General features: G+C 49.8%; 1 long non-coding RNA gene across 1 annotated transcript; it reads left to right on the forward strand.

The window, feature by feature from the left end:
* The first annotated feature begins 1208 nt into the window (after nt 1–1208).
* On the forward strand, nt 1209–2683 carry LOC142492158 (uncharacterized). The gene is made up of 4 exons (XR_012800783.1): nt 1209–1283; nt 1396–1459; nt 1662–1712; nt 2589–2683. It is a non-coding gene; the product is annotated as an uncharacterized LOC142492158 (long non-coding RNA).
* Nucleotides 2684–15273: the final 12590 nt, after the last annotated feature.

The following is a 15273-nucleotide window of genomic DNA, read 5'->3' on the forward strand; positions in this document are numbered from 1 at the left end:
CGAAGCAGGGCGTCGAGGGCGCTGCCATCTTCTTGTTGTTCGCGCATGCGCAGTGCAGATCTCGGTGCGGTGGCCAGCAGGGAAGTTCGCGCATGTGCAGGAGACATGCGCGAGAGGCAGCCAATCCGTAGAGGGCTCACAGAAGGGACTACATCTCCCGTGAGCCTCAGGAGCGCCCCACGTGACGCCAGGGAGCCAATAGGGCTGGAGGATGGCCCTGCAGGAGCAAAGAGATACATTTCGTGGGCTTGGAGCACGTTGGTCAGTTAGTGCCAGGAGAAGCTAGGGGAAGGAGGTAGGGTGCAGGAGTCAGTGACTCCCTGCACTAGGCCAGCAGCCCCCAAGGCCCCAGCTAGCCCTGAGTCACCCAGTAGTGTGAGTTGTGTCAGGGACTGCCCCCAGGTTAGGGACCCTGCCACTTACTATCTAGAGCCAGTTAGGGACACAGCAGAAGCTGCGTGTCCGTCCAGAGGTTTGGGCTCAGACCTTCGCTGTTGCTGCATCAGCCATCCAGGTGGGATCGCCCCGGACGGTAGTTCCTGTGTACCGTCGATGTCAGGATCCTTTGTGAAGTTCCTTGGCAGGCCCGGGCACCGGAGTGCCCGGCAGGTAATCTTCAAGTGCACCAATGAGTCATATCACATTCACAAGGGACATAGTGGCTGCGCTATCACACATATCTATCTCACTTGAGGGTGGGGTAATACTGTGTGGGGTTACTAGACACTGGGTGGGATCATCAGGTGGAGGTGGAGGTGGAGGTAGCGTCCTGCGCGACGCAGTAGTTAGTGTCTCCTCTAGGGAGGGACACCTGTTGATATATGTGCATATGCTTATGGTTGCTGCAAGTAAAGTCATTGGTTGTTTTACATACGTTGTGTGGAGTGATATATATATTTCCTGCGAGGAACCACTCCCCCTCTGGTGGGAGTCATCGCAGGTGGAGGCGCTGCACCAAGTACAAGGTTATTCATATTGTGTCATACATGCCCCAGGCTCTCCGTGGCGGAGGCTTAGGCCTCCTGTGAGCCTAACAGGTAAAGCACCACACTGGGTAATGCATATAGATCCCCTTACATACACCTATCTGCGATTGGGGGGGGGAATATGGGTTACACTATAATAAAAAAAAGTTTTTGTTAATAAAGATTTTTAATTGACTTTCCCGCTATTGTATTCATTGTTTAATGCTTCTTTTATGTTTTGCAGGTTTGGGATCGGACAAAGACAACGTGCAGGAAACCCACTCTTGGTGCAGGAAACTCACCCATCAATACTGCCAGGTAATGAACTGTACTTTAATCCAGGCCATGTCTTTTCTTCCCTAACAAAAAAAACCTCAGAATTTCATAATGTAGTCATTGTTGAATTCTTATGTTAATTTATGTTTTGCAGGCTTAGCACAAGGACGAGTCCAACACCATATTCGAGCAGGAAAGACATCCAGCGACACCGTCAGGTAATGTACAGTACTGTAATTCATGCAACTACTGTATCATACAGTAATTTATTTTTGAACCAGGTTCCATAGTGACACGCATGCGCAGAAATGCTATAGCACACATATGCGTTTCAACAAGGTTCCATAGTGATACGCATGCGCAGCACACTACTACTGATCGTCCAATTATTAATATTTAATATTGTCTCTTTCTTTACAGTCCAAGAGCCACCCAGTTTGAAGAAGAAAAATAAAAGAAGATTGTAAATTTGTAAGAAGAAACTACTTTGGATTTGCACATTATTCATTTTTACTTTCTTATAGTTTCCAAATAAAACTTTTCACTCTTTAAAGCTGCAGTTCAGTCTTTTTTTTTTTTTTTTTTTACATTTATTTTTTTACTTCAATAGTTTTATGTGTGCAATCTCTAATTACCTAAAGAACAGTATAGCTGCAGCTCAATTCGTTTTCCATGTATTGATAGGTCGAAATTTGGTGACATATTAAAAGCTGGCATTTGTTTATAATCTGCTTGACTGGCAGTGGAAGCTCATGAATATTCATGAGCATTGCTGCACTGACAAGTGCTAGAGGGAGGGCAGGGGTGTGCCAGTGCTTGTGACAGGACATGAAGGGGCAGTGCCTTAGCAAATGGCTGATAAAATAGAATACAAGAAAATTGGTCTTTCAAAGTTGTTTTTTTAAAAACAGAAAATGCTAAAAGTATTTTTTCTTACTACAGAACTGATTTATTAAAAAAAACACACATGCAGGATATTGACTGAACTGCAGCTTTAAAAATACTTTTTGGTGTGTTCAAGTTTGAACTCTGTACATTTAAATTAAATACTGTAGGCCTAAAAAATTGGAAATCCAGGAGTCCAAATAGATTTATACTGTAACACTACAGAATTAACAACTTAGCTAATAACTTGTCAGTATACAGATTGTATTGATGCACATATTGAATTTTTTTTTAAACGGCAGCTTGAACTGCAGCTTTAATTACTATTTGTGTTGAAAAAATATAAATACACAAAAAAATAAAATATGTGTTTCATCCAGGTTCCATAGTGACACGCATATGCATGACACTACTACTGATGGCGCGATTATTAAAATTGAATATTGTCTCTTTCTTTACAAGCCAAGACCAAGACGTCCAAGAAGAGCCTGCCAGTTCGAAGAAAAAAAATACAAGAAGATTGTAAATTTGGAAGAAGGGACGACTTTGGATTTGCACATTATTCATTTGTACTTACAGTATTAGAGTTTGCAAATAAACCATTGCATTCTTTAAAAATACTTTTTGGTTTGTACTCTTTAGATTTCAATTAAATACACGTAAAGTAAATACAGTACTGTATATCTGTGTGATATCGGATCATACGCACATTAACGGGAATAAGTGACGAGTTGCGTTGCAGTTAGATTTTTAAGACACAATAGCTTGTGATCACCGACTTGGGTTTCTGAACGATATTGCAGACAACGCTAAATTTCCTTTTTCTGCCTGCTTTCAAATTACGGGCAAACTGTGGGGGAAATTACTACTCACCGTGGTGCGGGATGGGAAGACATACGGGAAAAAATACAAAAATGCGACAAAACCAGGACAGCACATGGACTTATTTTTTTTTAGTCATAATCAGAGCCAGGGGTCCTATAGAGCAGAACTATGCAATTCTCAGCTTCTTACTCTTGTGGTCCAATAGGAAGCTGCAATGTCATCTGGCTCCAAAGAACAGATCACTTGCTTTTTTACAAATATTTTACTGGAACATTTAAAGGTAAATAACAGAAAACTAGTGGATGATTTAACAGTGCTCTCCCTAGTAAGGTAAAAAGGAAAGCCAAAAAAAAATATTGTACTTGCTTCAGGGGTGTAAGGAATCGGGGAACACGTCCACTGTGACGTGTTCCTTCCTTACCTTTTGCTCCACACCCCTCCGCGCCGCTTACAGAGCGCGCACGCACACGGAGGCTTTCTGCAAACACCACGGAGCTTGGACCTGCCCCCATCACGCACGCGCGGCGCACTCACGCGACGATCGTGCACCGCTCCCCTGCTGAGTGGCAAGATTCCTGATACTGCTAACTCTGCTCTCCTGTCTCCTGCATCCTCTGTCCAATCACAGCTCTCGCAGGGGCCGCGCCTCCGCTCCGCCTCTCGCACTAATTGCTCCAGCCTTGCTACTTAAACCCTGCATGCTCAGTCACTCATTGCTGAGCATAACCTGTTGTAGCCTTGTGTTCCTGCGTTCTGTTTTGCCCTACCTTGTGCCTTGCTGTTTTCTTGCTTCCAGTTGATCTCACGTGTACCGACCCAGCATGACTATTGGAAACGCTCTGGATAACCCCGGCTTGCCTCTGACTACCCGCACTTCTCCAACCCTGATCACGGCTATTACACACTCTACCCCACCGGCTCCAACCCCTGACCACGGCACAACGGACATCGACTACGCTGCTGGCGCCGCCCCACGACCTCGGCAAGTATATGGACTAACCCAATCTCTCCAATCCAGACCCGGCTACGTTGACAATCCACTTTCCAGGCATGCCTCCGCTGCTGTGGGTGCACAGTGTTACACTTTCCCACCTCAGTACTGGGGTCCCGCCTTGTTCGTGGTGAGCGCAAGCGTTACAAGGGGTGGGCAACTCACGTCCTCAAGGGCCAGCTTTTCAGGATATCCCTGCTTCAACACAGGTGGCCGTAGACTGAGCCACGTATTAAGTCACCTGTGCTGAAGCAAGGTGTCAAGTACGGCACCCTACGGGAAAAGGGTTAATACGCCCGCAAGCGCTCCCACTTTCCACCTCCGCAGAGGTCCATCAAATGAACAATATCTCCTCTACAGGACAAGGATTAATAGACAACTCACAAGCTGCCCCACTCTTCACCTTCGTAAAAGGTCCTTCAAATGAGTTATATCTGTCCTAAATCCGTCCCAATATACCACGAACAGCACACAAGTGAGCATGTGACTTAGATATGCAAGCAGGGTTAATACACATGGCTACTCTAGCCAACTCACCTTTCCACCCCCGCAAGGTACCTCCAGTGAGTTACTATTAACACCTTACTCAATTGCAAATTATATCTATCCACTTCCACCACCTGAGGTTGTTATGCAAACAAAAGATGTCAAATTAGTATTTGCCAGGGCCCCAGGTCCCTGTGTTTTATAGAAAAAACTAGGCACTTTAACACACAAAAATCGGTTGTAGCAAAATGTGCCCGAAAGCAGAAATACTCTCCCCAGAGCATACAACAGTTCACTCAGAGCCCAAAGCATTACTTATTAAATGTTTAAATATATATATATAAAAAATACAGGGCTTAGGTTACAGAAAAGAGATTACCATAAATGTGGTAACAGTACTCCAGCAAGGCCAGACATACCCCTACCCCGGGTATCCTTTACCCCAAGCCCATGCAAGGAGCCATCAGCTGGGCCGGATATTGTCAATCAACTTGGGGTGGTGATGGCTAGACGCCAATAGGTACGTATTGGCGTCAACCTCTTTATAATAAGTACCTATTGGCGTCTAGCCATCACCACCCCAAGTGGATTGACAATATCCCACAAGGTCAGGCATTACGAATAAAAAGGAACTGTTCCCAGAAGCATATTTATGACCAACAAATATGTGAATTAAAAGACAAATTTAGGGAGCGTGATTATAATCCGTTTAAGGTCAATAAAGCTATTGCAAGGGTTAATAATGTAGATAGAACTGCACTAGTTAGTATGGATAAGAAAAATAAAAAAGATAAAGCGGGAGAATTTATACCCTTTATCACTAGGTATAATAGTATGGCTCCTGAGATAATGAAAACTTTTAAAAAGCATTGGGGAATTCTCCAGCGAGATCCCATTTTGAAATCTGTACTACCATCTCACCCGCAAATTGTGTATAAGAAGGCTAGGAACCTAAAAGACTCTCTAGCACCTAGTTGTCCCTTAGGTGGACCCAAACAGGGTAACAGTACATGGTTGGGTGATTTGAAAGGATACTTTACATGCGGCAAGTGTATAGGGTGTAATTACAGCAAAAAAGGTGACAAGTTCCATTCTACAGTCACCAACAAAACTTATGTAATTAACTCCTTCATTAGCTGTAGAAGTACGTATTGTGTCTACTTATTACAATGTCCCTGCGGTCTCCAATACGTGGGGAGAACAGGGAGACCCCTCAAACGTAGGCTAGCCGAGCACGTGTACAATATTAAAAGAGGGTTTGAAAATCACAGTGTCTCTAACAATTTTAAAATAGTTCACGGCCAAAACCCTGAAGGATTAACATGTAAAGGGATAGAGTGCCCTAAAATTAACTGGAGGGGAGGTGACAGACTTAGGAATTTGTCCAGAAGGGAAAGCTTCTGGATGTATACACTAAGGACACTGACACCTAAAGGCTTAAATATAGTGTTTGGTCTAGCCTCCTTCCTAAGGGATTAGAAATCACTCTTTATCCACTATGCATTTAATATCTTTATTAACTATCTGTTTCCATTATACAAGCCATTGAATCCCAGAGTTAATCTCTTTTGACTTGTAGTAATGTATAGCGTCTGTATGAATGAATTTTATTGTGTTTTAATACGTTTCTGTCATATGTATATGCAATGTAATTTGACACCAAGGGGTTAATTACTTCTTGGAGGTATAAATAGGGCTTATTGGCAATAGCTCCTTATCCTTTGAAAAAGTGACGTCCCCACGTCACGAAACGCGTTAGGGGGGAGGAGTTCTAGAGGCACCGTCTGCAGAGGAGGTTCCAAGTTGTTTGAACGGCGCTCAGGCAGTGACGTCAGCGGGACCAGCGCCGGAACACACCAGGGAGGGCGAAGAGAGTCCTGGGCACTGAGTTGCTGCTGAGAGGAGCCATACAGCTGTACTTGATTTGAAACAAGCAAAAGGGACACCTTAGCAAGCTGCGGACGGCATCCTAGTATTGCACGTGTTACTGCATCCACATGTGAGTTTCCATTTGGCCGTTTTTATATATTTGAATAAATTGTGTTGTACTTTCCACACTATCTTGCTGTATTCTCTCCTTATCATGCCTTCCGAATATCTACTTGGGAGAGGCTAAAGAAGAGGAGGATTGAGAAGATTTGCGTGGGATTCGTAATCAGAGTAAGGAAGAGGTTAAAGCACAGATCCTCTCTACTGAAAGTTGCAAGATTTATCTTGTAAGTAGTTCACTGTGGTCGTACTGTCCTGTATGCACCTGTCCAGATATACTGCGCAATTTGTGTTTTTTCTTTAACCCTTTATTAGGGGGGACTAACGAATCCAACTGCAATCGTCATTTTGGTTGGGAACATCATTTGGACATTTAAAGGACTGCACTGTATGGACACTTTCTACTGTATTAAGCGCCAGGTATCCCATATGGTTTTTGTACAAGGAGTGACACTACCGCAGTTAGTGGAGGCCCCGACCATGTCTTCCCAAGCACAGAATTATAGGAAGCTCAAGGCCTTCTCTGGAATAACAACCCATCCCAGTGGATGAAGAAGGGATTGATTCCTGGAGGGAACACACCCTCAAGGGGCTTGATGAATGGCCCTGCTCTGAGGTGGTGAAACGCCAGCGTCTACCATGATTAGTATGCATTGCGATCAAGACGCCAACATCTCGGCCCACAGGATCGTGGATCTGCTGGTGAGCATATACAGACAGGATGAAGATGAAAGTGAACTGTGGTCCAAATATTACGCCTCAGACAAAAGGACGGGGTAGACCTGTCCATCTTCATTCAGCGGATCCAGTTGGTCCTCTGGAAGTTGCGGAATCACGACATCTTCCCCGCCTCCACGGTGGATGAGTACGGTCGCAAACAATTCCTTAAAGGGGCCATCCCCACCCATCACATAGTGATCATAATTAGGTGCTCTCTAATGCAAGGACCCCCCCCCCCCACCTTCGAGGACCTATTGGGGGACAATAAAAGGACACGAGTCATATACTCGCTTACAAGTTGCCTACCACCAAGTCCAGGATGTCTGGGAGAGTATCCCCCATCTACCGGGCCCGCCAGAACCCAAGTGGCATAATCTGCTTCAGCTGCGGCCAGAAGGGCCACTTTTCATGGGACTGCCCCGAGAGAGAAAAAAACTCTAACAAGAACGTTCCATCCCAAGGCCATGATTTGCAATGTTCAGACCGCAGAAACAACCTCCCCACCCGCAAAGAGTGCACCAACACCCTGACGACACCTCACAATCGGACGCTTACCATCGCGTAGTACCGGCTGCCATCATCTGTTTCCTAGTGGATGGCATATATGCTTCGGCCTTGCTGGACACAGGGTCCCAGGTGACAATTGTGTACCGGCCGTTTTATGTCCTACATCTTAAGCATCTGTCCTTGCAGTCAGTCCACAAGATGAAGCTGTGGTGCCTCAGCAATGAGGAGTACCCCATCAATGGCATGGTGCAGGTTTGGCTGGAAATACCCCAACTAAACACTGGCAAGTCCCACGCCATATATGTGGAGGCGCTAATATGCCCTGTACCTCGGGAACACCTAAGTTCTCTGCTCATATTGGGAACCAACACCGACGTAGTGCGGGCAGTGATCAGAGCCTACTTGCAAGACGCCGGCAAACTACCCCTGTTTGCCTTACAGATCCACCCAGTACTACTAGAAGAGTGCTGCAAGATATCTCCAAGCGGGGGTAACCAAGATTCCACCAGGGGGAGTGAAGCGCATGGCCGCAGTGTGCTGTTATATGGGCCGAGACTAGACAGACCACCTTTTCTCTCTAGAGAGTATGCCTGAGGAGGACGCCCACAGACGCTACAAGTTGGTACCCGAAGTGCGGGAATGGACATCCAAGCTGCCGGGAAGGATCAAGGTGTTCGTCCAGAACATTTCTCCTTACCCCATGACCTTCGATCATGGTCAGAAATTGGGGTAAATATATCCTGTTACTCCCGTCAAAACGATGGCCGCACAAGCGATCACTGCCGCAGTACAAGATCCACTGGCCGGGCTTGCTTTCAACTTTGGGGACTAAACTCTGTCCGTCGAGTGGAGGGAGCGGCTGATGGCCAAGTTGAAAAATGAAGGGAAGTATTCTCCACAAGCGAAATGGATGTGGGCTGCAGCCGAAACGCCCAGCACACCATCCGGTTAAGTGATACCACCCCCTTCCGGGAATGGTCCAGTCACATCGTTCCTCGAGATGTGGAGGACGTAAGAGACGTTCTACAAGAGATGGAAACGGCGGGATTATGACAGAGTCCTGTAGCCCACGCATCACCAATCATGGTGGTGAGGAAAAAGAATGTGTCGGTCCGCCTGTGTGTGGATTATTGAACACTGAATAATCACACCATACCTGACCAATATACTCTTCCAAGGATTGAAGAGCTTCTGAACGCGTTGACGGGGAGCCCATGGTTCAGCGTCAACTGGACCTGAGATCTGGGTACTACCAGGTACCGATGAGTGCAGAAGACCAGGAAAAGACAGCGTTCGTGTGTCCTCTGAGCTTTTACCAGTTTACCTGTATGCCACAAGGCATTTGTGGAGGTCCAGCAACGTTCCAGCGTCTGATGGTGAAAACCATCGGTGACATGAATCCACTGGTCTACCTGGACAATATCATCGTCTTCGGTAAAACTTTGGAGGAGCATGAAGAATGCCTGCTGAAGGTGCTGGATCGGCTGGGCCAGGAAGGACTGAAGCGGTCCTTGGACAAATGCTGATTCTGTCGCACGTCGTGACCTATGTGGGACACATAGTATCTGCAGATGAAATCACCACCGATCCTGCCAAAATAGAAGCCTTGTTGACTTGGCCCCAACCAGAGAACGTCGAACTACGTTCATTCCTAGGCTTCTGCGGCTACTATCGCCGCTTTGTGGAAGGGTATTCCAGTCAAGCAAAGGTCCTTAACATTCTCCTCAAAATATACCCTTAGGATACCGGGCAAAAGGTCACCTCTGACTGAACACCGTTTGGTGACAAATGGACGGCCGCCTGTGGAACAGCCTTCAAGGGCCTGAAGAGGAGCTTGACGGAGGCACCCATCCTGGTGGACGCCGACCCCGAGCAGTCATACATTCTTCATGTAGATGCCAGCTTCAACAGCCTAGGTGCCGTCCTGCACCAGAAATACCCGACCGGCGGCCTTCGTCAGCCACAGTTTAACCCACAGCGAGCAGAATTATCCTGTCCACAGGTTGGAATTTCTCGCTCTCAAGTGGGCAACCGTGGATACACTCCATGATTACCTGTACGGTGTCGCCTTTGAAGTGCAAATGGATAACAATCAATTGACGTACATCCTGACGTCCACCAAACTGGATGCCACCAGCCACTGATGGCTGGTGGCCCTCTCGAACTACAGGTTCACACTGAAGTACAAACCAGGGCCCCTGAATATCAGAGCTGATGCCCTATCCCGAAGACCGGGACTGGATACCACCCCTGACGACCTCTGGGAGGAGATCCCTGGTCCAGGGATGCGGGCTATGTGCAACACGGCAGCTATCGTAGAGGATAAGGTGGCCTTCTCAGAACTGAGGGTCGCAGATTGTATGGAATGCCAATCCTAGGCCATTCCCGCTGCCTACTGTGATCCCGAGGGGATGAACATCACCCCAGATAAGATCATTGCGTGGAAGGATAAGGTACAATATCAAATCCGAGATCCAGTGGCTGGCATGATCCACCAGGCCGTCCATCAAAACAAGCCTGAAATTCTGAATTGTGCCCCCAGCGACATGGTCGCAATTCTCATGCAAGAAGTGGACAAATTTGAAATTGAAAATAGTCTACTCTTTCGGGTGATGCAGTACCATAACCACCCGGACCGATGGCAACTGGTCCTGCCCTGGAACTTGCAACATATGGTTCTGAAATCACCGCATGATGACCATGGCTATCTTGCATAAAGAAGACCTTTGGGTTGATACGAGACCGGTTCTATCATAAATCTCACAGGGTAGCCTGTCACTGTCTGTAGCTATCAGAACTTACGTGACAGGAAGGCAGAAAGATAGTCTGGACAAGCCATGGCTATATATGTATGGGGGGGGGGGGGGTACTGTTTATATGTATTGGGGAGGTGGAGGTATTTTTATATGTATTGGGGGGGTATATTTTTATATGTATTAGGGGGGGGGGTCTCGCATCTTTTACCATTGTGCCCAGTATTTTTGGACAAGCCACATGGCAACCCTACTTGTGAGGAGGATCATAGATTTAACACATATAGCTAATACTAATAAAAGACTACCATATTGCTCTCCTTGGTGCAGAAAAAGCCTTCAACTGGGTGAACTGGCACTACAGATATAGCCTGTCTGTATGTTCAGTTTTCCTTAACTAAAGTCAATGGTTTTGTTTTGGAGATGTAATCAATATACATCCCATTTAGTTGTAGACAACTGGAGACAGCTCTTTGTGTTGCTATTCACAAATGAATTAAACAGGATATGCCAGACATATTTCAGATGTGTTTGTTTGAAATTCAGCCCCTGTCCACCAGATGGCACAGTGAATGTGTTAAGTTAGTTAGTCCAGTGGTTCCCAAACTTTTTCGGTTCAAGGCTCCCTAAGGCGATCAGGATTTTTTCAAGGCTCCCCAAGGCGATCAGGATTTTTCCACGGTGCCCAAAGTCAAAACAAAGTTGTATATACATACCTAAAAGTTGCAGTGCGCAGTTGGTGTCTCTCTCAGACACACATTCTCTCAAACACACACACTCTCTCACTCTCTCACACACTCTATCACTCTCTCAGACACACACTCTCTCACTCTCTCAGACACACACTCTCTCACTCTCTCAGACACACACTCTCTCACTCTCTCAGACACACACCCTCTCACTCTCTCAGACACCCTCTCTCACTCTCTCAGACACCCTCTCTCACTCTCTCAGACACCCTCTCTCACTCTCTCAGACACCCTCTCAGACACCCTCTCTCTCACTCTCTCAGACACCCTCTCTCTCACTCTCTCAGACACCCTCTCTCTCTCTCATACACCCTCTCTCTCTCTCTCTCAGACACCCTCACTCTCTCTCAGACACCCTCACTCTCTCTCAGACACACCCTCTCTCACACTCTCTCAGACACCCTCTCTCTCAGACACCCTCACTCTCTCTCAGACACACCCTCTCTCACACTCTCTCAGACACCCTCTCTCTCAGACACCCACTCTCTCAGACACCCACTCTCTCAGACACCCACTCTCTCAGACACCCACTCTCTCAGACACCCACTCAGACACACACACAGACACACACACAGACACACACACACTCAGACACACACACACACACTCAGACACACACACACACACACACACACTCAGACACACACACACACACACACTCAGACACACACACACACACTCAGACACACTCACATACAGCAAGGGGGGTGAATCGGAGCCAGGGGTGGAAATATCGGAACGAAGGGCGGGGGGAATCGAAAAGGGCAGAGGGGGGGGGGGAATCGGAGCAGGGGGGGGGGAAATTGGAGCAGGGTGGGGGGGAAATCGGAGCAGGGTTGGGGGGGAAATCGGAGCAGGGTGGGGTGGGGAAATCGGAGCAGGGTGTGGGGGGAAATCGGAGCAGGGTGTGGGGGGAAATCGGAGCAGGGTGGGGGGGGGGGGAAATCGGAGCAGGGTGGGGGGGAAATCGGAGCAGGGTGGGGGGGGGAAATCAGAGCAGGGTGGGGGGGGGAATCGGAGCAGGGTGGGGGGGGAAATCGGAGCAGGGTGGGGGGGGGGAATCGGAGCAGGGTGGGGGGGGGAATCGGAGCAGGGTGGGGGGGGAAATCGGAGCAGGGTGGGGGGGGAAATCGGAGCAGGGTGGGGGGGGGGAATCGGAGCAGGGTGGGGGGGGGGAATCGGAGCAGGGTGGGGGGGGGAATCGGAGCAGGGTGGGGGGGGAATCGGAGCAGGGTGGGGGGGGGAATCGGAGCAGGGGGGAGGGAAATCGGAGCAGGGGGGGAATTCGGAGCAGGGTGGTGGGGGGAATTCGGAGCAGGGTGGTGGGGGGGAATCAGAGCAGGGTGGGGGGAGGGAAATCGGAGCAGGGTGGGGGAGGGGGGAAATCGGAGAAGGGTGGGGGGGGGAAATCGGAGCAGGGTGGGGTGGGGGGGAAATCTGAGCAGGGCAGGGTGGGAAATCTGAGCAGGGTGGGTGGGGGGGGAAATCTGAGCAGGGTGGGTGGGGGGGGGAAATCTGAGCAGGGTGGGTGGGGGGGGGGGGGAAATCTGAGCAGGGTGGGTGGGGGGGGGGGAAATCTGAGCAGGGTGGGTGGGGGGGGGAAATCTGAGCAGGGTGGGTGGGGGGGGGAAATCTGAGCAGGGTGGGTGGGGGGGGGGGAAATCTGAGCAGGGTGGGTGGGGGGGGGGGGAAATCTGAGCAGGGTGGGTGGGGGGGGGGGAAATCTGAGCAGGGTGGGTGGGGGGGTGAAATCTGAGCAGGGTGGGGGGGGGGAAATCTGAGCAGGGTGGGTGGGGGGGGGAAAATCTGAGCAGGGTGGGGGGAGAAATCTGAGCAGGGTGGGGGGGGAAATCTGAGCAGGGTGGGGGGGGAGAAATCTGAGCAGGGTAGAGTGGGAAATCGGAGCAGGGTGGGGGGAAATCGGAGCGGGGGGGGAAATCGGAGCGGGGGGGAAATCGGAGCAGTGGGGGGGGGGAAATCGGAGCAGTGGGGGGAAATCGGAGCAGGGGGGGGGGAAATAGGAGCGGGGGAGGGAAAATCGGAGCAGGGTGGGGGGAGACAAATCGGAGCAGGGTGGGGGGGGAAATCGGAGCAGGGGAGGTGAAATCGGAGCAGGGTGGGGTGGGGAAATCGGAGCAGGGTGGGGGGGGGGGAATCGGAGCAGGGTGGGGGGGGGAATCGGAGCAGGGTGGGGGGGGGGGAATCGGAGCAGGGTGGGGGGGGAATCGGAGCAGGGTGGGGGGGGGAATCGGAGCAGGGGGGAGGGAAATCGGAGCAGGGGGGGAATTCGGAGCAGGGTGGTGGGGGGGAATCGGAGCAGGGTGGGGGGAGGGAAATCGGAGCAGGGTGGGGGAAGGGGGAAATCGGAGAAGGGTGTGGGGGGGAAATCGGAGCAGGGTGGGGGAAGGGGGAAATCGGAGAAGGGTGTGGGGGGGAAATCGGAGCAGGGTGGGGGGGGGAAATCGGAGCAGGGTGGGGGGGAAATCAGGGCAGGGTGGGGGGGGGGAAATCGGAGCAGGGTGGGGGGGGCAAATCAGAGCAGGGTGGGGGGGATATCGGAGCAGGCTGGGGGGGGGAATTGGAGCTGGGGGGCAAGGGGGAAGCAAGAAAGGCATGGAGCAGTACTCACCACGTGCTCCATGCAGGAAGGGGCGGGCCTCGCTTTACAAGCTCGTATAGAGCTTGCTGCGGGCCAAATAAAAATCCTGGCAGCGAGCAAACACGCGCCAGCCAATCAGGAGAGGGGGGAGGTTTTTTGTTTTTTTTGCAGAGACGCACGCGCTGCTTGGCGCATCGCAAGCGCGCTAAATCCTGTCACCCCGTGGTGACCGGGTGACGGGATTTATCGAGGGACATGGCCGGACCCCCTAACTCACAGGGCCCGGGACGCCAGTACCATCTGTCCCCCCTGCCGCCAACAGAAATCATGGGGCCCGGGACAAACATTTTAAGCATGGCCGCCCCCCCCGTGTCAGCGGTATTGCCCGCCACCCCCCCCATTTCACACATCACAAGCCCCCATCTCTTTCCCCCCGTTCCCATGTATTTCTCTCCTTTCCATCTCACCCTCCCCGCCTTGCATGCATTTCTTTCCCCTGCTTCTCACTAACCCCCTCTCTCCTCCCCCTCAGTCAATAACCCCACGCTCACTCATTCCGTCCTCCCCTCACACAATTCCCCCCACAAGATATATACCAAAAAACTTCCCAGGCCCCGAATACATACAAAAAAATCCCCACCCCCCAAATATATACAACCCCCCCCCCAAATGCATACAGAAAAAAACATCTACCCAATATATATTATATATATATATATATATATATATATATATATATATATATATATATATATATATATATATGTAACGGGTCTTCCCCTACCCAATCGCAAATAGGGTCTCCTAGGGGATATGCTGCTCTGGTTACAATGCATAAAAGTGTGGCGCACCTGCTGGCTTACAGGAGTCCTGAGTCTCCCGCTTGATGGTATTATGGGGAAGGTCAGGCCAGGCTTCTGGGGACATACCCAGTACGTACTCACGGTGACAGTGCCTCCATCTATTGCAGGCCCCAGGATATGGGGTGGAATCCCTGGAATAGAACGTCCCACTCAGGGATGAGAGATTCCAGTCTCACAACCGCTTCTTTATAATCAGAAACACTTTATTTCCTCTGCAGCACACTGTACAGCATACACAGTCACAGCAGTACGTCTCAGAAGTTCTCCCTCAGGATGACCCTGGCCTTTCACTCCCAGTCAGAGCCTTGGAAGCAGGCCTAGCTCTTCCACTACCCCCTATCAGAGTAGTGGGAAAAGTCTACCAGCCTCTCCCAGGGGGAGGGCCTCAAGCCTGCCAGGTCCCTGACAGCTCGGTTAGGTAAGACTCAGCTCCTCTCAGGGTAGGAGCAACTGACTCAATACAGGAAATGCAGATCATTAAGACAGATACAACAAGAGCCCGCCCCTGTCCCTTATTGGACACAGGCCTGACTGCACTGCTTTCTCTGCCTCACTGATCTGCAGTGAGTGGGGAGAACCCATCTTAACTCCTGGCAAACCTGCCCTTACCAGGGATTTTTGCACAGAAGGAGGACAGAATAATAGCCCAAACCTACCAGGGCTAT

This window comes from Ascaphus truei, chromosome 4 (assembly GCF_040206685.1).
Source record: "Ascaphus truei isolate aAscTru1 chromosome 4, aAscTru1.hap1, whole genome shotgun sequence".
Lineage (NCBI taxonomy): Eukaryota > Metazoa > Chordata > Amphibia > Anura > Ascaphidae > Ascaphus > Ascaphus truei.